The following is a 25966-nucleotide window of genomic DNA, read 5'->3' on the forward strand; positions in this document are numbered from 1 at the left end:
CGATAGGCTTCGTTATCAAACGAGTCATCAATAATAAAAACCATTGCATTCACTTATAATATATATTTACATATATCAAATATGTCTAATATATGAAAATTAACATCCGTTAAAAATGACATCATTCCACAAACCCTCAACAAAATTTGATAATTATTATCTTAATTTATATTCAATCCACTATACCTTTCTATTTTCTAGATATCGAGTAATATTTTTGAAACAAACCTCAAAATTGTGTCTCATATACAAAAATAAATAAATAACATTGCTAAACTAATAACAGTATTTACTACAATATTTAATTTTTAAGAGGCAGATAAAGAATAACCATTTTATCTTGGATGATTCCACAAAGTATAATATTTTCTTCAATATACCCAGTACCCAGATTTGTTATTTATAGTTACAGTGTTTTCCAAGTTACATGGTCCACCGCGCCTGCATAACCTTCTCTGAACGGAGCTAACGACTCGCCAAATTGCCACTTAGAGAAACTGTTATTACCTCCTCCCGCAGTTGCTGTTTGTGAATAATTATTCTTTAATTTCGGTGCACACAGTCTTGGTTGAACATAATATACAAAGAAATAGTTTTAATAATTTGTATCCTTCCAATGTGTGGCCTGGTCACCAAAGAACTCAAACTTTATTCTAAGGACTTACGTTGTAAACCAAAACATTACAGGATAAGGGAGAAGGGATATGAGTGATATTATTATTCTTGATACAATTTAGCAATCTCTAATATGCCTATTATAATCGTAATCATGTTAATATAAGTTTTAATACATACATATATATATATATATATATATATATATATATATATATTCATTAAATTTGTATAAATGGCAATAGCCGAATTTAATTTATTTCAATGAACATTGAATTGCAAAAAGTACTTGCTCCACCGGGACTCGAACCCGGATGTCTCCCTTGCCGGATGAATGTGCTACCATTACACCACAGAGCCCTCACTTTTACGATTCAATTATTTTGTATTTGGCCGTTTCTTTCACATATGTATATATGTATATATACATATACATACATATATGTATATATATGTATAAAAATGACATTCTAGTCTTCCTACAACTGAGAAATACTACATTGAAAGGTAATAACTACGGTTAAGATATATATACATATATATATATATATGTATATATATCTTAACCGTAGTTATTACCTTTCAATGTAGTATTTCTCAGTTGGAGGAAGACTAGAATGTCATTTTTCTTGTTTGGCATGAACAAATCTAAACGTACTGACATCGATCTGGTCTCGTGTTATGAATTGTGACATCAACAGATCTCAACGTACTGACCCCGATACGGTTTTGTGTTATGTATTGTAGCATCAACAGATCTCAACGTACTGACCTCGATCCGGTCTCGTGTTTTTTTACTATAACATCAGCAGATCTCAACGTACTGACCCCGATACGGTTTTGTGTTATGTATTGTAGCATCAACAGATCTCAACGTACTGACCTCGATCCGGTCTCGTGTTATGTGTTGTGACATCAGCAGATCTCAACGTACTGACGTAGATTCGGTCTCGTGTTATTTATTATAACATCAACTGATCTCAACGTACTGACCTTCATCTGGTCTCGTGATATGTATTGTGGCATCAACAGATCTCAACGTACAAACGTAGATTCGGTCTCGTGTTATTTATTATAACATCAACTGATCTCAACGTACTGACCTTCATCCGGTCTCGTGATATGTATTGTGGCATCAACAGATCTCAACGTACAAACGTATATTCGGTCTCGTGTTATGTATTATGGCATCAGCAGATCTAAATGTACTGACCCCGATACGGTCTTATGTTATGTATTCTTGCATCAACAGATCTCAACATTCTGCCCTCGATCCGGTCTTGTGTTATGCATTGTGACATCAACAGATCTCAACGTTCTGACCCTGTACCAGTCTCGGGTTATATATTCTTGAATCAACAGATCTCAACGTTCTGCCCTCGATCCGGTCTTGTGTTATGCATTGTGGCATCAACAGATCTCAACATACTGACCCCGATCCGGTCTTATTTTATGTATTGTGGCATCAATAGATCTCAACATACTGACCTTGTGGGGGGAATATCAGGCTGCATGGCAGCAGAGCTTATGTAACGGAATATCTTCCCGGCCTTGAGAGCCTCAGTGCAATTTTTTACATATTAACTACATTTTAATACAGCTTTTTGTAATATAGTGTAATATAGTTTGGAAAGCCTTAGTTACCAGATCCTGCATAAAAAGAAGATGACCTGGAGCTAAATTCAACTATAAAATGAAATTAACCTTGCCTATCATAGCTACATTATGTATAGGAAAACTCGGTTAACCCACCGTGCTTACAGATAGTGTCAGAAGCATCGTATTTAACTCAATTGTCCATCATAGGAGACAATGAGGCTGCTACTTCGCCTTTTTATACGTGTGTCTGATGTCAAAACGGTGTAACAGTTCGTTTTCAGCTTTTTCCACACTGACTTTCTTTGCATCTAATCAGCCAAAAATGATTCCCGACTCCAGAAGTCAAGTCTGAGACATCGTCAGATACCATACGCTGCAATAAAAGGAAGGTGAACTTGAGCTAATGTCAACTATAAAATTTCGTAAAGTGTTAAGCAACCCTTGACAGAATATTCAGATATTCAGATGCAATCGTTCTTGCTGACCACCCGTCATGACATCGTGTACGATGTTGCTGAAGACATATTACGAGACTGGCAGTACTAGTACGTTGATGATGATTTCTTAGTAGGTTATTGACGATGATATAGTATGGGTTGATGATTTCATATTATGGTACTGGCAATAACTGTGCGGTAATAACAATGGCATTGCTTGGTAAGTAGGTACCTCTGAATTGCATTTCACAATGATTACAGTTGAACAACAGCCATCATGTAATATATATATATATATATATATATATATATATATATATATATATATATTATATATATATATATATATATATATATATATATATATATACAGACCTAAATATTACATTTTAAGATTTCTGAATTTTTAAGAATATATATTGGACCGCTGAGTCACTTCTATCTAGGAATGGTTGGATACAAGAATTTATAGCAACAGGAGATATAATCTTAGATCCTCATTTATTTTGCTCCAATCAGAGTTTCGTGTGGTCCGCCTCTGAGTAACTCATATTTAAGAATGGTTGGATACAAGAATTTATAGCAACAGGAGATATAATCTTAGATCCTCATTTATTTTGCTCCAATCAGAGTGTCGTGTGGTCCGCGTCTGAGTAACTCATATTTAAGAATGGTTGGATACAAGAATTTATAGCAACAGGAGATATAATCTTAGATCCTCATTTATTTTGCTCCAATCAGAGTGTCGCGTGGTCCGCATCTGAGTAACTCATATTTAAGAATGGTTGGATACAAGAATTTATAGCAACAGGAGATATAATCTTAGATCCTCATTTATTTTGCTCCAATCAGAGTGTCGCGTGGTCCGCATCTGAGTAACTCATATTTAAGAATGGTTGGATACAAGAATTTATAGCAACAGGAGATATAATCTTAGATCCTCATTTATTTTGCTCCAATCAGAGTGTCGCGTGGTCCGCATCTGAGTAACTCATATTTAAGAATAGTTGGATACAAGAATTTATAGCAACAGGAGATATAATCTTAGATCCTCATTTATTTTGCTCCAATCAGAGTGTCGCGTGGTCCGCATCTGAGTAACTCATATTTAAGAATGGTTGGATACAAGAATTTATAGCAACAGGAGATATAATCTTAGATCCTCATTTATTTTGCTCCAATCATAGTGTCGCGTGATCCGCGTCTGAGTAACTCATATTTAAGAATGGTTGGATACAAGAATTTATAGCAACAGGAGATATAATCTTAGACCTCATTTATTTTGCTCCAATCAGAGTGTCGCGTGGTCCGCATCTGAGTAACTCATATTTAAGAATGGTTGGATACAAGAATTTATAGCAACAGGAGATATAATCTTAGATCCTCATTTATTTTGCTCCAATCAGAGTGTCGCGTGGTCCGCATCTGAGTAACTCATATTTAAGAATGGTTGGATACAAGAATTTATAGCAACAGGAGATATAATCTTAGATCCTCATTTATTTTGCTCCAATCAGAGTGTCGCGTGGTCCGCATCTGAGTAACTCATATTTAAGAATGGTTGGATACAAGAATTTATAGCAACAGAAGATATAATCTTAGATCCTCATTTATTTTGCTCCAATCAGAGTGTCGCGTGGTCCGCATCTGAGTAACTCATATTTAAGAATAGTTGGATACAAGAATTTATAGCAACAGGAGATATAATCTTAGACCTCATTTATTTTGCTCCAATCAGAGTGTCGCGTGGTCCGCATCTGAGTAACTCATATTTAAGAATGGTTGGATACAAGAATTTATAGCAACAGGAGATATAATCTTAGATCCTCATTTATTTTGCTCCAATCATAGTGTCGCGTGATCCGCGTCTGAGTAACTCATATTTAAGAATGGTTGGATACAAGAATTTATAGCAACAGGAGATATAATCTTAGATCCTCATTTATTTTGCTCCAATCAGAGTGTCGCGTGGTCCGCATCTGAGTAACTCATATTTAAGAATGGTTGGATACAAGAATTTATAGCAACAGGAGATATAATCTTAGATCCTCATTTATTTTGCTCCAATCAGAGTGTCGCGTGGTCCGCATCTGAGTAACTCATATTTAAGAATAGTTGGATACAAGAATTTATAGCAACAGGAGATATAATCTTAGACCTCATTTATTTTGCTCCAATCAGAGTGTCGCGTGGTCCGCATCTGAGTAACTCATATTTAAGAATGGTTGGATACAAGAATTTATAGCAACAGGAGATATAATCTTAGATCCTCATTTATTTTGCTCCAATCATAGTGTCGCGTGATCCGCGTCTGAGTAACTCATATTTAAGAATGGTTGGATACAAGAATTTATAGCAACAGGAGATATAATCTTAGATCCTCATTTATTTTGCTCCAATCAGAGTGTAGCGTGGTCCGCATCTGAGTAACTCATATTTAAGAATGGTTGGATACAAGAATTTATAGCAACAGGAGATATAATCTTAGATCCTCATTTATTTTGCTCCAATCAGAGTGTCGCGTGGTCCGCATCTGAGTAACTCATATTTAAGAATAGTTGGATTCAAGAATTTATAGCAACAGGAGATATAATCTTAGATCCTCATTTATTTTGCTCCAATCAGAGTGTCGCGTGGTCCGCGTCTGCGTAACTCCTATCTAGGAATGTTTCCGTACAAGAACATACTGTATATCAGATTTAAACTTTTAATAATAATAATAATTCCTTTTTTGTATTTTGGCAATAAGACACTGCATTGCAAAAGTCAGGTTTAAGTATTTGTAAAAAAATCCCTACTCTACACATTCATACTTACAATACTCATTCAAACATACATCTCTTGTCCATTCACGCCAACATGAGACTCGGGGCTCTACTAATTATTTTTTATGTAAATTTTGATTCTAATTCTCCCAGCAGCCAGCCATGAACTCTTCGACAGAATAAAACGCATTCGACACCAGTAGGCGCTTCAGAAGAGCTTTAAACTGGTTTAAATTATTGTATAAGACCCTCAGAGAGCCGATTGAGAAATTTGACTCCAGCCTGTGACGGCAAGCGTTCGAAAGCCAACGTCCTATGCTGTTCTGCACGGTAACTCTCCTTGCCTCTAGTTTCGTAAGAGTGAATGTCACTACCCCGAATAAGAACACATTTCGATCGACAATACAGGGCAACCTGGAACAATCATGTGGACTATATCTGTGCTCGTGTTACTTCAGGCATCTACGCCCTGCGTAACCTTGCCAACTATTGTTCACAAAAAGTCTTAAGAATGGCTTATTTTGGCCTGATTTATCCATACCTGACATATGGTTTAAGACTTTGGGGCAGCTGTGCCGAATACAATCTAGTAAGAGTATTCAGACTACAAAAAAAAGCTGTCAGAATAATTTTCCAATTAAACATCAGAGAGTCGTGCAGAGATTCTTTCAGGGAGCTCGGATTGCTGACTCTGCCCTGCCTCTATATATTCCAATATATTCTATATTCCAGGTGATTTACAGAAAAGAGAAACAGTAATTGTCTGTGAATCCTGAAAAACTTCATGAATTGTTTTTTTTTCATCAGAGAATAATACCAGGAGTGACAGAACTGCATAAATTGTAATGCTATAGTTATAGGGTGTTGACGATATCATAGTGTGGATGATGTCATAGCATAATCCAGACATTGACATAATACGGTAGTGACAATGTTGCCTTAAGTTATTAACGATGAGATAGTACGGTAGACGTGATATCAGTACGGTATTGACGATGATATAGTACGATATTGATCAAAAGTCACAGAACTCTAGAAACTCTAGTGCCGAGTGAAGTTCTCAGAGGATTAATTTAGTCTATCCAAAGAGAAGTTCGATCGAAGTCATGCCTGGACTTTAGAGTCTGTCAGCACCATCTGTTATTTGAGGAAAACTTTAAATTAAGAATCTTGTTGACATCGTTATTTCTTAGTAAAGTAGAGAATGCTAAGTATAAAAAGAGAGTAAAAAATTTGCTTAAAGTAACATGGTTTTCAAATTTTACTTTATCTGCAACTTGTTATACTGATTGCCATACCCTTTTTTAATTATTAAGTGTGAAATATATATATATATATATATATATATATATATATATATATATATATATATATATATTTAGAATTTGAAATAGTATAAGCTATTATCATAACCAATTTTATACGTAATATTATAACAAAACGTTTATAGGATTTGGAGATTTATATTGTTGAAGATATAAACAGGCGATATACATTGTCAGCTTATGTAAAAACTATTCATATATGTTACCATAATAATAATAATCAATAAATACTTTTCTGTAACACTTTAATTTCTGTAAGTTACTTTAGTATTTTAATCAGAATATTTAAATTTATTTCTTACGAAAGTCAACTTCAATCTGTGAACTTAAACTTTTTCATTGGCTTCACAAAAATATAAAAGATTTATAATTCACCAATCATTATTTATAAAACTCGACTAAGTTGCCGCATTGTGCAAAGGGTTTATATTTTGTGGTATTATATAGTGGAAAACAAATCATTGTGTAGTAAAATTATTAAAAAAACCAAGTAAATTTATCACAACGATAATACGGGCTCTAATACATCATAGACCGACCATACGACTAGACGTTTTTGATGGATCACTGCAGATAAAACTGCTGACTTTACACCTGTTGTGCAGTATATATTTCACAGGGAGTATGGCTTGAGTTTCTTATATAGAGCCATCAAAGAGAAGGACATACGCTATCTGACGAAAAGTTGTGTATTAGTGTGTATTAGTTAAAAGGTGTATTAAATAATAGTTGTAATTTTTAATAGGAGTAAACCTTTGCATGACAAAATAGAAGTGTCCGTTATTACTTGACGTGTTCGTTGCTATACATCATTATAACAGTTAGAAAACAATCCCCAATGTTTATTTTATATATAACGTATGGACGCGTTTTATATATATATATATATATATATATATATATATATATATATATATATATATATATATATATATATATATATGGTTTATTAGGGTGTGTATACACAAAAATACCAATGTTTTTTAGTTTTATTTATTGTATTAAAAATTTATGACATAATTTGCTAATTAAAAAAAGTCAGTAAAAACACATTGGTTAGTAGAGTGAAACGCCGCCTACCGCATCAGAATACGATGATCCAGTCAGAAATGGCAGCGCATAATGTTCTTCACAATGTGTACCTAAAACAAGCCGCCATTTCTGATTGGATAAACCTTTTGAGATGCGGTTTGCGGAATTCAACTCTACTAAGTGAGCTCTTTCAAATGAGGTATCACTCGACCCATGCTTCAATTTAAGATTTCCATGTTTTCCTCTGTGGGCCGTCCCCCCATGGTTGGCATGTCATGGTAATAGCAAGGAAAAGTAGTTTACAGAGCCATATGACACTGTGCAAAGTTTATAGATGTTATCAACTTTGGTTTTTAAAATATTAAGCCGTACCCATACTTTTCAAACACCCTGTATAGATAACCCTATAAGTGGAGTTAATAACATAACAAATATGACTAAATTATATAAATCTATATGATTTGTGATATTTCATTGAAAATGATACGAATGCTTCTCACCCGTTGCGAGACTTTCAGAATGGAATAACAAGGTAATTTATGCCCAAAGAAAGGTTCCTCGATCAAGTGGCATATTTTAGTTATACCTCTCGAATAAAATCTACCGAATTGAAAGGTAGGTTTTATATCCGGCTAATTAAGCAAACTCTACTAGATAAATTTTGTATTTTAAGGGTTTGAGTTGAAAATTTAGAAAAATGTTTAAAGTTGTTGTTGACTTTAATAATTTCCCATGCACCTTTTGAAAAATTGTCCGAGTGTATTAATGTTTCTTCAAAATTTCGAGTCTTAGCATTTTTAATTTCGTTTCGGTAGTTTATTATGAAGTTGCGGAAAAAGGTTTTAAATTCCTAGTTTTCAGACGACGTATATAGAATGATAAAAAATTAATTATTCATTATGCCTTTCTCTTAATTTTAAGATATCTTGAGAGACCCAAGTATTCCTCTTCCCATGAGATCGCTCATTGAACATTTGAAATGGGCAAGTGACATTTAAGTGAAAAATTCCAGTATCAAAAAACGCGTTAAAGACATCGTCCACTCGCTGAAATGGATCTAAGAAAGACCACAATTCCTTCCCGAGAGATTTATTGAAAAGCTGTACGTTTGATGGCTTTAAATCTCGTTTAATTTTTACGAAATGGGGTTTGAATTTTACTTTGAAATTATTTATGACAGCTTCTTGGGCGAAGTGGTCGGAGATGGCCGCATCCAGCACAGAGACCGAGACATCCGGAATATTTGTGATGACGTTGTCGATGGCTGTACTTGACGGGGCGGTCACCCGTGTTGGTGAGTTCACTGACCAGATTAAGCCGAAAGAAGTAAGAATATCGCGGAGTCACTGGGTCAGAGGGCTGGCGTGGTCTAAAACGTTAATATTGAATTCACTTATAATAATAAACTTCAATAGTTTAGAATGGAAAAAAATTAGGAGGGTCTCGAAATTTTCAACAAATGTTGTACTACACCTGTTTAGGGATCTGTACAAGGCAACTACTATTATGTTTCCAAGGGAATTTAGTCCGAGTTTTATTCCAGCCACTTCAAAGTTTAGATCACAGCTGTAATCAACATTGAATGGCTGGAAAGTCAATTGGGATTTGAAAAAAATTGCCACGCCACCCCCTTTAAACTGCATTCGGTGAAAATTACTAGCAAATTTGTAATTATTGCTGATACTGAACATTGCCACAGTATCTGCCGTGTGATTTCCCGTTGTCTCAAAAATTGCTCTATGATCCTTATATTACTATATATAACGGAATTATACCATCCAATCACATTATGTTACCACAGATATTTTGTTATATATGAGCACTAACGTATTTTGAGACTTGAGAGACAGGATTTAAGTGTTTATGATGTGAAATGTTCACAGAAGAAAACTAACAGGTATGCTATTGTTTATGCTTGTGACCTGTAATTATATAATAGTGCTAATTTAGATGAATACTTTAATAAACATATTGAAAAGTTTGGTAGGGTTATTTTTATTTGGACCTCGATGACAAGTGTTGTACTAAGTACCATCGAAATGTTTAACTTTGTAAGTAAACTCAATTCAATATATATAAGATATAGAATAATATAATTAAGAAGAATCGGATGGGATGTTCCAATTTCGAAAAGTTCCTAATTTAAAGTTTGTGCCTAACCAACAGCTGTTGTTGACAGGCGAGAGCAGGAATGACTCATTTAAACTTCCTTTTGATTCGTCTTAGTTATCACTTTTAAATAATTAATTTTAATAATTCGTTTTAAATTGTGATATCTAGAAACAAATATAAAATACTTATTCCTTAATTTTATTATTATTTTCATTTATATGGAAACCCTATTCATATGCCACAGTTGTTTTGCAAGAAAAATATAGAATTGATCTTAGATAATCTCATTTATTTACACTGTACTATACATTTACTATTACTAGACTATAACTATATTTCACAATATATTTTTAGTTTCACTACCACCAGCGGTTTTTTCTTACTCGTGGTGTTACAGAAACATAATTTACATGGCAATCTAAACGCTTATGAGATAAGTTATCTCCATTAAAAGATGTTTCCGTCTTCATTAATAGTTCAAAACTTGAATTCAAAAGCCGGTGTGTTGGAAAACTAATGCTAAATTCTGTCTTCATCAAGCAACTAAGAATAAATAAATTATGTCTTATCCTATTCATTTTATTATTCTTAAATTTGAACTCATTCATGTTATATATCTATTGTGTAATACTCGTATACCCGCAATACACGTGTTATACAAATAGTGCATGTGGAGAAGCCGACAAAATTTTAGTCGTTGGTCCATTATACAATTTCCGTCACATGTATATTCTACTCTTGTATCAGGTATGTTTACATATAGCCTAAAAGTATATATTTCACTCAGAGGACTTGATTATTATACATATATTTTATGACTTTGTGTTCCAAAACACATTATATGTACAATTATATAATGTAACAAATATTTATTCTAAAATACGTGTGGATTTTCTTACATTTTTCACTACAAAGTAAAAATTATATATTTTTAAGTATAAGAGGAGTTATATATTATAGCATAGTTGTGAATATATAAGTTTGTAGGATGGGATATTCAATAACAACAACCGAACTCGCCGTGAAATATTCTTTCTTGATTAAACTTCGGTTTTAGTGTAATGTTAGTTTAGTTATACTGATGTGCAATATATGTATAATAATATATTATACATAACTTAAAATTAACAGAATTTACACAAATATTTTTTCTATATAGCATAGTTAGATATATTAGAATGATAACAGAAGACATTCAATTTGAATCGTTTCAGCACCTTAGTCGATTGTTTCGGCTTTCCTTTTCCATAATCGGATAACTTAAAGGGTCCTCAAAGTGCCCCCTAGGGGGCGTGACGAAGCGTTTCTAAAGATTGGGCCCAATTCAATTTGAATCGAAACAGTTCTTTTAGTCTTCTCTCCCTTTCTTTACAATCAAGCCAATCCCAACAATCGACGTGGTGAGTTCGTGACTCAGTCGATATACATTTGTAATAGTCCTTGTATGTATAGTTATATACAAATATATACAATTATATTATGCAATATTCTATAGTAATATATATTTATACTAGCTGTTTCCCGCGGCTTCGCACGCTTTTCGTAAGTTTTGCCCGCGTATGAGCATTTCTGGTTGAAGTAAATTATATTTCCAACCCCGATGTAGATTTTACCTTGATGTCACGATCAAGAAAATATGTCAAAAATGTATTGTACATGCATAATGTATTTTATTACAAAGTGGTCTACCACTAAACCTTTAAGTTCAACCAAAAATTTAGTTTAGACAATTATACATCATAACTTAGCGCCTTCAAATAGTGTTTCACTGTTTAATATACGTATCTATCTCGTAATTGCAGGTTATAATGTGCAGGCGCTTTGAAAACTTTTCTTCATTTTATTCGTTTATATTCACGACATAAGCGAATAATTCAGATAATAACTATCCTATCTTCTAAGTTAGACTAAATTACGGATACATGTGAAATTTGATTGAAATTGGTTTCAGTCGTTTTGGAGTTTATTGGCAACATACATCGTGACTCAAGATTTTTATATATATAAGATATTAAGGTATAGTATTTATGTATAAGTTTTAGTTGTTTAATTATGTATCTTAAATAAGAGCTAGGTCGAGTTGTTACAATAAAACTAAAGTTGTCTATTAGGAGAACACGATGCAGCAAATCAGACCTCAATAGATTCACCTGAGTCAAAATGGCGGCGGTTTAAAGTTAGAAACTGGAGCTTGTTGAATAAAGCTTAGTTGTCACTCATGTGTTGATAAAATAATATGACTCCAAAAACCTTACAGCATACACAACATATTTTTCTCCAAATTGTGAATCACTTTACATCACATTCGGAAAGGGTCCAAGAGGAGGCATTTAGCAATTCGGTTACAAAATAATATAATTTTTCAGTTGTTGCAAAGTTCAGATGAGGTTATCGTTATAGCTTACCCCTTTGACAATAAACACAAAAATTGTTTGGAAGTTAGACAGCGAGCAAGGCGGTTGTAGTAGACATCCATAACCTTTCAGCATTCGTGCCTAACGCTCCATGAATTATTCTTTGTGTTAAGTCGTTTTTGTCAGAGGACTTAGTCCTATACACTTTGCTTTTTAAATTACTCCACAAAAGCTCTCCAAAAGTGACAGATCAGGTGACCTTGCAGACCATTCAACTGGACCTCTCCGACCTATCCATCCTTCTCGATAGCGAGGGACCGCCCCATCTCGTTGGAACCACACAAATCCCAGTTTAAATATTCTACATTCGTCATGATAGGGGTAATTCTATTAATAAACATGTCGTTGTAAATCTCTCTATTCTAATTTCCATCAATAAAAGAAGGAGCAATAATATGTTACCCTACAAAATGTCTGCCCAACATGCCTCTATCGTACAAGTGAGGGTTTGTATCAGCCAATATCTACTGTTATATCGATTAGCATGTCCATTAACATAAAACTTGCTTCATCAGTAAAACCTATGTTGTACACAAAATTGGGGTCTGCATCCAATTTTCTTATTTTAACCCCTATTTCTGCATAAGTTTTTCTTATATCGCAGTGTTTGATACGTCTGATAGTTCATGCACAAGTTGTACATTGTAAGAATGGTATTTGTTGCATTATAAAATACTAACCAAAGGACTGTTACTTACGTCATGCTCAGTATCAACATTTGTTACTGAAGAGAGTGGATCTTCAACGAGATTGAAGCACATTAATAACCATCTTATCATAGGGCGTTGTCTTAAGTCTACCACTGCGAGGACAATCTGATATACTTGCAAATTTGTTGAAGCGGTGAACTGTTGCATAAACAGCATGTTTTGAAATATGTGGTCTTTCTGGAATCTACCATTAAATAGGTTAACTACCTGTTGATATGATCTATGTAGATCCTTTCATAATTAGGACATAATTCTTTCAACTTCATAATATAATGCCACATTCGTTTTGTATTATTCGACTATTAGCTTGCCACTGACAAAGTTTAAGTAGAATGAACTACAATAATCAAGCAGAGGGGAAGACTTCACAATAACTGATCGGAAAAGACAAAAAATGGGAACTTCCCAAACGATAAATAAATATACTATTAAAAGCTTATTGTTGGCCAGAACTCCATCTGATCCAACTCGACTGTCTAGTCGATATTGTTCCTCTAAACGTTTCTTAACTTTGTGATCGAATTCATTGCTGGCAGCGTCACTATTTTTTAGGTAATTTTAGGTAAATATCTACATTACCCTTTTCAAAGGCCTCCTCCTAGACCGTTTCTAAATTTGGTGTAAAGCCATTAAACATTTTTTAGTACGTTGTTCAGTTTATGGGGGTTCATTATTTTATCTCAGAAAAGGAATGACAACCAAGCTTTATTCGACAAGCTCAAGTTTGTAACTATATACCACCATCATTAATATGATGGAACCATGATATATGGTATAATGAAACCATTATATTATATGAATTTCTATGCTTCACTTAATAAATCATATAAGAAATGGAAGTATTATAGAAGATGTTATATCGCATGCTGTGGTAGCAAAGCATTAACTCAAAGTTGCAAGGTTCTTAAACCTTATGGCGTGTAAAATGTGGTGTCTCATATCTGAGCCTGCCAGGCCGCAACATGTGAATACAGTACTACAGTATCTTACAGATGAGACGTTTCTATGCTATTAGTTCACATACTAAAGTATTTTTATTTTTGTTTTCAACATTCCTTCTATTTTAAACTTAAACACAAACGTAGATTAATAACAATTGAAAATAATAAAGTTAATTACTGTGGAGAAGGTCTTATTTATGGATTTGTGTGTTTTCTGGCAGTGAGAAAACGTGACAATGGTAAGTTTTCTGAAAGATACAATTACAAAAAAAGTATAGATTACCACTATCCATGGTTACCACTCAATCTTGATCTTCAAATTCACGGCTCTTTTACGGTTTTTACGGTACAAAAAATCAATCCTTACAGGGAAATATTTAACTTGTATCATTAGACTTAATTTCTATCGCATGTAGCCTAAACAGTTATACAGATAAATATATATATATATATATATATATATATATAATTCAATTATTTTGTATTTGGCCGTATCTTTCACATGTGGATTTAAATAACCAAACTAACATATGATCGGAAGACCAAATACCTGTCAAACGTCTTGTATTTACATTTAATTAAGTTAGTATAAATGGCAATAGCCGAATTAAATTTTTCAGTAAACCATTGCGCAGCCGGAGAACAGCGCAATATATATTGCCACCTGGAGTATCGGATTGTATCTAAGCCCTGGGAATGCAGATTGATTGTCGCTTCACTTCCACACCGCTACGATCTGCCCATGAACCATACCATCAACGAAGAAGTCATGCTCGTGAATGCCCATATTGAAGAACTGGCTGTCAGGCACAACATCCAGGTCCTTGGCTTTAATAAGCCGGAGGTACTTCACAGGACACGGCTTGCATTTAACGATGAAAGGCAAATGACACCTAGCCAAATTGATAGCGGAGGCTCTGAATAATGTGGACCATGAACCTCACGAGAGGGCTGGCCGAGCTAGCTGTAGACACTCCCTAAAAATAACTTTGAAATTGACATTTATATGGAAATTAATTCATGTATTCCATTCTTTGTTGAAGAAACCTCACAATAAACAATCAAAAACAAACTTTATTAATTTCAACTTACGACGGCAAGAACATGAAAATTTACCAGTAGTTGTAGTGAACGATTAGCTTATAAAGGATTCTACTACATTCCTGAGAATGCACCTCGACAGACGGCTGAATTGAAGTTATTACATCGACGTGCTATGTTCCTAGAACATGAAAATTTACCAGTAGTTGTAGTGAACGATTAGCTTATAAAGGATTCTACTACATTCCTGAGAATGCACCTCGACAGACGGCTGAATTGAAGTTATTACATCGACGTGCTATGTTCCTAGAACATGAAAATTTACCAGTAGTTGTAGTGAACGATTAGCTTATAAAGGATTCTACTACATTCCTGAGAATGCACCTCGACAGACGGCTGAATTGAAGTTATTACATCGACGTGCTATGTTCCTAGAACATGAAAATTTACCAGTAGTCGTAGTGAACGATTAGCTTATAAAGGATTCTACTACATTCCTGAGAATTCACCTCGACAGACGGCTGAATTGAAGTTATTACATCGACGTGCTATGTTCCTGAATTCTCAATAGCATCTTTGCGCTGAGGAAACCAGCAAAATATTGTACTGAAAAATTATAAAAATAGCAGATTACGGGCTAGTATACGAACAAATTTTTATGGAATAAAATTGTGGGGTGGCTGCACAAAATGCAAATTTGAAAGATCCTTTCGGCTACAAAAGAAGGCAGTCAGAATCATTGGAAATTTGCAGTTTACAGAGAGTCGTGTAGAGATGCCTCCAGGAATATGGAATTACTTACTTTGTCCTGCCTCTATATCCTGGAGGTGGCCCTGTACTGTAGATACCATTACGATTTGACACAGGGTAGTGACGTCCATGGATATAATACGAGGGGAAGAGACGTCTTGAAGATACAGTATCACAGAACGATGGCTTATGAACAACTTCCATCTCAGGTTGGTGTTAAAGTGATCAACAGACTCCCGGAATGCATCAAACAATTTGCAACAAAGAATCGTTTCAAAACTCGATTAATAAATCTTTTAGTGTCGAATGCGTTTTATTCCCTTAATGAGTTCGACAAAATCGCTGAGAGCAATAAAACTATTTTGTTAGCCGAAATTAATAAAATTTTTATGTTGACGATTGATCTTTTAATTAATTTATCATTGTTTAAAAATAATGTTTTAAAATTCAACTTATATTATAAATTATTGTATTACAATAAGTTATATTACCGATGCAGGAAACACAACTGCAAAATATTGTTGACTTTAATAAATAGAATTTGAATTTGAACACATTATGATTATTGTTATCATCATATCAGAAGCAGGAGTCATTAAACTTTTCTATTGTCTGTCTCCTTCATCCTCTACTTAGTTAAAAGTATCAAACAGATTAGAGATTTGTAATTAACCAATTTGGAGTCACAGTCTGGTTTTAAGAAGTTAATAGAAAGGACTAATAATATAATTACGTATAACAATTAAGTTTATAGTACCTTACGTCCTGTCAGAGGCGATAGAAATTTTTGACTCGAAAATAAATAAGTTTGTTCTTTGGACCAGGGCGAAAATTCCAAATTTCTTCATTTTACCTTTAAAATATGAACAGGGAGCTTATGAACGTATGCTTGTAATACGTTCGGAAGCAATTGCAAATGCCGAGACCAAAATAAGAAAAGCCTCATTTTCCAACTTCCAACCTCACTTTATAAAAGTGAAGCTTTCCTTCTTGGTGGGTGTTTCGTTGACAGACCTCCTCCATATATAAGGGTTACTGTGGTTCTATAAATGTATGAATCTTGCAACCCGTCAGCATACTGCTCACTGCCTACGCGGGAAATAACTGGACAGCGTCAGAGAAAGGAGAGATATGATTAAACTGTCTCAAGTTGAAAGTAAACTTGAAGGCTGAGTTCTGCAGCTTTTGGGTTCTGCTAACGTCCATTCTCGAATGCTGTTGCTATAAGCAGGTAGCAGTAGTCCAAGACTTACAGGACTGTCTGCGCAAGTCTCTTCGCAGTCTCCGGCAGTAATGTCTGAAACTTCATAAACACTTCAATCTTCCTATCTTCCGGATCCCCTTTTACCAGTTGAGAATGCCCACCCGGCACTTAGTACCACTATCAATTTTAGAGTTGATTGTAATCATGCCGGTGAGACAACCATCCCTGATTTTCGTAGATGCAACTTGATTGATATCTTCAGGAGGCTTAGCATAAGTATTGGAACCACCTATTTTGATATTGACAATCCTAATGAGTACTTTGACCAATATGTTGATGGCATACACAGGGTCGTACTTGAATCCACCCCTTCAAAGACTATTGGTAGACGGAGGTTTCCTTGTTGGTTTTCAGCTGACCTGAGACGTCTTGTGGTTAAAAAGAAGATACTTCATAAGATCTATAAAAGTAGCCTTGGACTCAATGATTATAATGAATTTTGCAAGGTTAGAAATCAATGCAAAGCCCTCAGTAGAAAGTGTTATTCTGACTATATAGGCCACATCAATTCTGCAATTCCCACCAATGTTAAGTCTTTCTGGGCTTTTGTGAATAACACGAAGACAAATATTCAGAGTGTAGATGAATAATTTTACGAAGGCAGAAAAGAATCTTCTCCTAAATCAGTATGCAATCTGTTTGCTGCCTTTTTTTCTTCTGTCTTTTCTTCCTCTGATTTGCCACCTTCGCCATTAAACATTGAGTCACCTTTTCATATTTCTACCTGTGTTCTCAGACAAGAAGATGTGAACGCCAAGCTAGCGTCTCTTGATCCTTACAAAGGACCTGGACCTGATGAAATTCCATCTAGTGTTCTAAGATATTGTCATGATTTGCTTGCTCCTCAGCTGACAGTCTTGTTCAACCGTTTGCTTGAACTGGGAATATTCCCGGAGAAGTTGAAATCTAGCTTTATTGTCCCTATCCACAAGTCCTCTGATCTTAAAAACATAAGCAATTACCGTCCTATTGCAATCCAATCTGCTATTGGGAAGGTATTCGAAAGCTTAGTGTTGGACCAGTTGTCTTTTACATTCAAAAGTATAATTTCGAAGGAGCAACATGGCTTTTTGCCTGGAAGGTCCACTTCAACTAACCTTATTCTATACGAAGATTACATCATCTCAGCATTTAGGGACGGACTACAGGTTGACAGTGCATACATTGATTTCGCTAAAGCCTTTGATAGTGTCAGCCATGATCACTTGATTTATAAACTCAGAACCTATGGCATAGATGGCTCCTTGTTGAAATGGTTTAACTCCTACCTTATTAACAGGAAACGAAGAGATGCGTGACGTGGTAGAGGATTTAAACCTGGATGTTTTTGGTGTTTCGGAAACTTGGCTGAATGAAAGTAAATCTTCTGATGAGTTTGCGATGAGTGGATATTCATTGTTTAGGAGCGACAGAAAGGGAAATGCAGTTGCCTCCAGAGGTGGTGGAGTGGCACTATACGTGAAGAACTGCCTACAATTTTCGCTGAAATCACTTCAATTTGAAGATTGTAATTTTCCAGAGCATAATTGTGGAATATTGAAGTGTAAAAGTGAATCTTTCTGTATTTGCATTATCTACAGACCAGGAGATATGCCTTACACTTGTCTAGAGCCCGCTCTCCACTTTGTATTTTATGATATGGCCCAGTACGCAGATAATATTGATGTAATGGGTGACTTGAATATTAACTTGTTAGATTTATCATCCCCAGAGACCCGCTTTGCAAATAAACTCTTTAAGAGCCTTGAGGTGACTCAGTTGGTTAAAGTTGCTACAAGGGTTACTAAAACCTGTGCAACTTTGATTGATCACATTATTGTAAATAGCAATGTTAAATACGTACAGTGTGACGTCGTGGATATTTCAACCATCTATGACTCAAGAGGTGTTCGAGTATCTGATCACAAGATGACATATGTCGATATAAAAAACAAAAAAATCAAGAAGGCCTCCTAGATTTGTTACTTATCGTGACTTCTCCCGATTTGACATTGACAAGATGATACATTGTACGTCCAGTATTAGGTGGGAAGATGCTATGTCTATGAACAATGTAGATGACATTCTATATTTTATTAATTCTGCTATTATTCAAGTTTTTAATGAAAATGCACCTCTAGTACATAAGAGAGTGACCAGAAAGAAATCTCCATGGAGAAATAAACAAATCATTCAACTAACCATAGAAAAAGATTATTATAAGAAGAAAATGCTATCTACAGGAAATGAAACTTGTAAAAAAAACATATTGTAAGGTTAGAAATATGCTCAACAATGAAATAAGACGATCAAAACAAAATTATTTTAGAACTGAAATGGAGAAATGTAAAAGCTCTAGAGACTTTTGGACTAAAATAAGGACAAGTGGTGTCACTGATCCATTCGATCCAGCCATACCGAACTTTGTAAAAGATTTGGAAGAAATCAATAAGTATTTCGTTAGTATGGGCTTAGGTATCATGGCAAATGATGATTGCGTACAGTTCTATGAAAGAAACAATAATCAGAGAGTGTCACTTGTGATTTCTATTTCAGGAGTGTTACAAGGAGAGAAGTGCAGGAGGCTTTGAATAGCATCACATCAGAGGTATTTGGAGCTGATGGCATATCAATAAAAATGATTAAAATGATAAGTCCGTATTGTATTGATGCCATAACACATTTAGCTAACCAGTCATTGGCCACTTCCACTTTTCCGGATGCATGGAAGGAGGCAATTGTACTGCCTCTTCCCAAAGTCAAAGCACCTTCATCTGTATCCGAGCTGCGTCCAATTTCGGTATTGCCTGCCCTGTCGAAGATAATGGAGAAGCTGGTTGTTTCACAAATGGTACAATTTCTGGAGTCGGAGAATATCCTTCCAGCCTTACAGTCTGGGTTGAGGAAGGACCATAGTACTGCAACTGCGCTTTTGCTCGTTTGTGACGAGTTGCTTCACGCAAGGGCGGATAAGAAAGCATCTCTTCTTGCAATGCTGGACTTTTCACATGCATTCGACTCAATAGACCACAGGATGTTGTTGGCTGTCATGCATTTTTATGGTTTTCGACCAGAGGTGGTTTCTTGGTTTGATTCCTATTTGGTGAATAGGAGACAAAAGGTTAAAATTGGGATGGATTTCTCCTCATCTTTAAGTAGAGTTGCTGGTGTTCCACAGGGAAGTTGCCTTGGGCCCATTCTATTCACCCTGTTTTCCGCCACTATGGGTTCAGACTTGCAACATAGTCGCTTGTATTCATACGCCGATGATGCTCAACTGTGTGTTTCATATGAAGCCGGAATAGCTGACTCAGCAGTTTCCATTTTGAATGCTGACTTAAGCATTGTCCATGATTGGTCTGAGAGGCATGGGATTAAACTGAACAAGGAAAAGTGTAGTTTGTTGTCGATTCCTTCCAATGTGGGTTCGGAGACAGTGGGTGAGGTGTTGCTTGGCAGTGTCAGATTGAAGGAGTGTGAATCCTCAAAGCTCTTGGGCCTCATGCTTGATAGTGGCCTCACACTATCTGGTCATGTAAGTGCTGTTTGTCGGCGAACACTTGGTCGACTGAGAATGCTATACAAGCATAGGCACATGTTTCCTAGAGAGACCAGGCTTCGCCTTGTCCGGGCTCTTGTGCTCTCTGTGATCGATTATTGCCTCCCTGTCTATGGCAACATTGTGTCTAAAGGAGATTTAGAAAAATTACAGAGGGTCCAAAATATGTGTGTAAGGTATGTATGTGGTTTAAGAAGGTTTGACCATGTTTCGGAGGCTCGACGATCGCTGGGTTTGTTGACTGTAGCTGATACTTGTACCCTGCGCTCCTCATGCCTGGTTTACAGAATCCTGACCACTGGCAGGCCGGGATATCTGAGAGAAAAACTAAAAAGCAGGTCTCAAGTCCGATCTCGCAGTACTAGACAGGATCAAGTGTTGGAGATGCCTCGCGTTCGCCGTGAATTTGAAAGAAAGCGATTTGCGTACTTTGCTCCCAAATTATATAATGAATTGTCCTCCAGCGTAACAGGCCAGGGTGTATCTGAAACGACATACAAAGAAAATATATACAAGTATTTAATGTACAATATAAGGTGATATAGCCATATATAACTGTATGTCTAATATTATGTTTTATTTATTAATAACTATAAAATAAGCTTTTAATTTTTTAAGAACTATAATAAGACATGAGTCGTTTTGTAAACCAGCAATTATTGTTGAAAACCGCTCCAAAATAAAGTCCTTATTTATTTATTTATTATTTATTTATTTATTTAAAGTCCTTATTTATTTAAACTTGTGGTTAAGTTTGCGGGGGCATTATGTGAACCCTTTCTGGCCAAATCAGGTGTACCCCAAGGATCCCATCTAGGACCCTTTATGTTTAACATCTTTATTAACGACATTGTTAGTGCAATTGGTCTTAAGTGTTTATTATTTGCTGATGACATCAAGGTTTTCTCTGCAATTACGGGTCCAAATGACTGTCAACAACTTCAGGATAGTCTCGACAGGATTGAAAAGTGGTGCTCCAAAAATTGCATGAGGTTGAATGTAAGCAAGTGTGCAGTTGTTACATTTCATCGTTCAGCTGATCCTGTTATGATCGAGTATAAGCTGTGTGGTACTGTGTTACCAAGAAAAACTCAAGTAAAGGACCTTGGTGTAATTTTCTCGGCTGATTTACGGCCGGACAAACACATTGACCATATTTGCAACAGAGCCTCTAGAACACTAGGTTTCATAATCCGCACTTCTAGAAATGGCCTTAGCACTAGAGCTTTGATGTCCTTGTACACTGCACTTATCCGCTCCATCCTGGAATATTGCTGTGTTGTTTGGGCCCCTTATCAAGTTGATGATACAGATCGATTAGAGAAGATCCAGAGACGCTTTTTGCGGATAATAGGAGTTAGGCTGGGCTATGGTTATATGGCAGCACCTGTTGACACAATAGCAGAGTCTCTTGGGCTGTTGTACCTTTCTGTGCGAAGACAACTTGCTGATGCTGTCGTAAACTTCTCACTGGGCAGGTTGACTGTGATGATCTTCTTTCAAGGATTATTTTCCGCATCCCTGGATCAACCAGATCTCGAGACTTGTTTTTTTCGTCACCAGTATTCCACATCCTACGCCTACCATAGTTGTCTGCCTAGACTCCAAAGAAGAGGAAATGCACTGTCTTTGGGGCTGGGATATGATTTCTTCTTTGATTCCGAATTAGCATTAAGAAGACTTTTTAAGTTATAAATTACTTACTATATTCTTACTTTTTGTTGTGTACCAATTAGTCTTGATCATATGTTTACCATATCATGCACTTATTAACATTATTTATTGCGTCCAGTTCACATCTAAGTTTGTGATTTGTAGATTAATTAGTCATTGTATTAGTCATTGTTGTTGCTTATATAGTTATTATTAAATATTGTCTATATGTTATGTTATTGTTTAAATTATTTATATTGTTGTTAACTTATTTATTTTTATCACTGTTAAATTTATTACACACATCAAATTAAGTGAAATTGTTTGGTCCTGTGTGGAACTTTACTAATTGGATTAGTTCGGAGCAGAATAAAGTGCTTGGTGGCGCCTTTAAAGGGCCACATACAGAAATTCAAAAGTGGGAAAGTTCTCCTAAAACTGATCGTAATTTATGTCCAATTGTTATTTGCTTTTTGTTATTATTTAATTTACTCGTTATTGTTATGGATTTTAGTTGTTTTTGATATTCTTATCAATGTGTCTGTCACTTATTTAGACTATCTTGATAAGTTCTCTTTTATATAATATAATTAATAAGTAAGTAGTCAAGTATTCTTGAGTCTATAATTTGTCATTGAATGAAAATGTTGTAACCGTTGATACAAATAAAAAAAAATAAAATAAAAAAAATAAATAAAAAAAATCATACTGTATTAGTGTCTGACAGGGCTGATCGTTTCTAATTAGACCAACGAATCATTTTTATTTTTGCATTTCCGTACACAAAATAGCTGCACACACAGTTATAACAATTAACAACTTGAACTATCAGTATCATCAATCAATATTTGTCAACTAATTATCAATAGATTACTGGAACCATATCACATTTTCTTTATGTATTTTCATATAAAAATAGCTGCACACACAGTTATAACAATTAACAACTTGAACTATCAGTATCATCAATCAATATTTATCAACTAATTATCAATAGATTACTGGAACCATATCACATTTTCTTTATGTATTTTCATATAAAAATAGCTGCACACACAGTTATAACAATTAACAACTTGAACTATCAGTATCATCAATCAATATTTATCAACTAATTATCAATAGATTACTGGAACCATATCACATTTTCTTTATGTATTTTCATATAAAAATAGCTGCACACACAGCTAAAATAATTAATAACTAATAACTCTTGAACTATCAGTATCATCAATCAATATTTATCAACTAATTATCAATAGATTACTGGAACCATATCACATTTTCTTTATGTATTTTCATATAAAAATAGCTGCACACACAGTTAAAATAATTAATAACTAATAACTCTTGAACTGTCAGTATCATCAATCAATATTTATCAACTAATTATCAATAGATTACTGGAACCATATCACATTTTCTTTATGTATTTTCATATAAAAATAGCTGCACACACAGTTAAAATAATTAATAACTAATAACTCTTGAACTATCAGTATCATCAATCAATATTTATCAACTAATTATCAATAGATTACTGGAACCATATCACATTTTCTTTATGTATTTTCATATAAAAAAAGCTGCACACACAGTTATAACAATTAACTAATAACTCTTGAACTATCAGTATCATCAATCAATATTTATCAACTAATTATCAATAGATTACTGGAACCATATCACATTTTCTTTATGTATTTTCATATAAAAAAAGCTGCACACACAGTTATAACAATTAACACCTTGAACTATCAGTATCATCAATCAATATTTATCAACTAATTATCAATAGATTACTGGAACCATATCACATTTTCTTTATGTATTTTCATATAAAAATAGCTGCACACACAGTTATAACAATTAACAACTTGAACTATCAGTATCATCAATCAATATTTATCAACTAATTATCAATAGATTACTGGAACCATATCACATTTTCTTTATGTATTTTCATATAAAAATAGCTGCACACACAGTTATAACAATTTAACAACTTGAAACTATCAGTATCATCAATCAATATTTATCAACTAATTATCAATAGATTACTGGAACCATATCACATTTTCTTTATGTATTTTCATATAAAAATAGCTGCACACACAGTTAATAACAATTAACAACTTGAACTATCAGTATCATCAATCAATATTTATCAACTAATTATCAATAGATTACTGGAACCATATCACATTTTCTTTATGTATTTTCATATAAAAATAGCTGCACACACAGTTATAACAATTAACAACTTGAACTATCAGTATCATCAATCAATATTTATCAACTAATTATCAATAGATTACTGGAACCATATCACATTTTCTTTATGTATTTTCATATAAAAATAGCTGCACACACAGTTTAAAATAATTAATAACTAATAACTCTTGAACTGTCAGTATCATCAATCAATATTTATCAACTAATTATCAATAGATTACTGGAACCATATCACATTTTCTTTATGTATTTTCATATAAAAATAGCTGCACACACAGTTAAAATAATTAATAACTAATAACTCTTGAACTATCAGTATCATCAATCAATATTTATCAACTAATTATCAATAGATTACTGGAACCATATCACATTTTCTTTATGTATTTTCATATAAAAATAGCTGCACACACAGTTAAAATAATTAATAACTAATAACTCTTGAACTATCAGTATCATCAATCAATATTTATCAACTAATTATCAATAGATTACTGGAACCATATCACATTTTCTTTATGTATTTTCATATAAAAATAGCTGCACACACAGTTAAAATAATTAATAACTAATAACTCTTGAACTATCAGTATCATCAATCAATATTTATCAACTAATTATCAATAGATTACTGGAACCATATCACATTTTCTTTATGTATTTTCATATAAAAATAGCTGCACACACAGTTAAAATAATTAATAACTAATAACTCTTGAACTGTCAGTATCATCAATCAATATTTATCAACTAATTATCAATAGATTACTGGAACCATATCACATTTTCTTTATGTATTTTCATATAAAAATAGCTGCACACACAGTTAAAATAATTAATAACTAATAACTCTTGAACTGTCAGTATCATCAATCAATATTTATCAACTAATTATCAATAGATTACTGGAACCATATCACATTTTCTTTATGTATTTTCTTTTTAAAATAGCTGCACACACAGTTAAAATAATAATTTCTGATAACTACTCTTGAACTAGCAGTATCATCAATCAATATTTATCAACTAATTATCAAAAAAAAATTTTAGATTACTGGAACCATATCACATTTTTCTTTATGTATTTTCATATAAAAATTAGCTGCACACACAGTTATAAAAATTAATAACTAACTAATAACTCTTGAACTGTTCAGTATCATCAATCAATATTTATCAATACTAATTATCAATAGATTTACTGGAACCATATCACATTTTCTTTATGTATTTTTCATATAAAAATAGCTGCACACACAGTTTATAACAATTAACAACTATTGAACTATCAGTATCATCAATCAATATTTATCAACTAATTATCAATATATTACTGGAACCATATCACATTTTCTTTATGTATTTTCATTATAAAAATAGCTCTGCACACACAGTATAAAATAAATAACAATTAACACCTAATGAGACTATCAGTATCATCAATCATATTTTATCAACTAATTATCAATAGATTACTGGAACCATATCACATTTTCTTTATGTATTTTCATATAAAAATAGCTGCACACACAGTT

This window comes from Homalodisca vitripennis, chromosome 5 (assembly GCF_021130785.1).
Source record: "Homalodisca vitripennis isolate AUS2020 chromosome 5, UT_GWSS_2.1, whole genome shotgun sequence".
Taxonomy (NCBI): Eukaryota; Metazoa; Arthropoda; class Insecta; order Hemiptera; family Cicadellidae; genus Homalodisca; species Homalodisca vitripennis.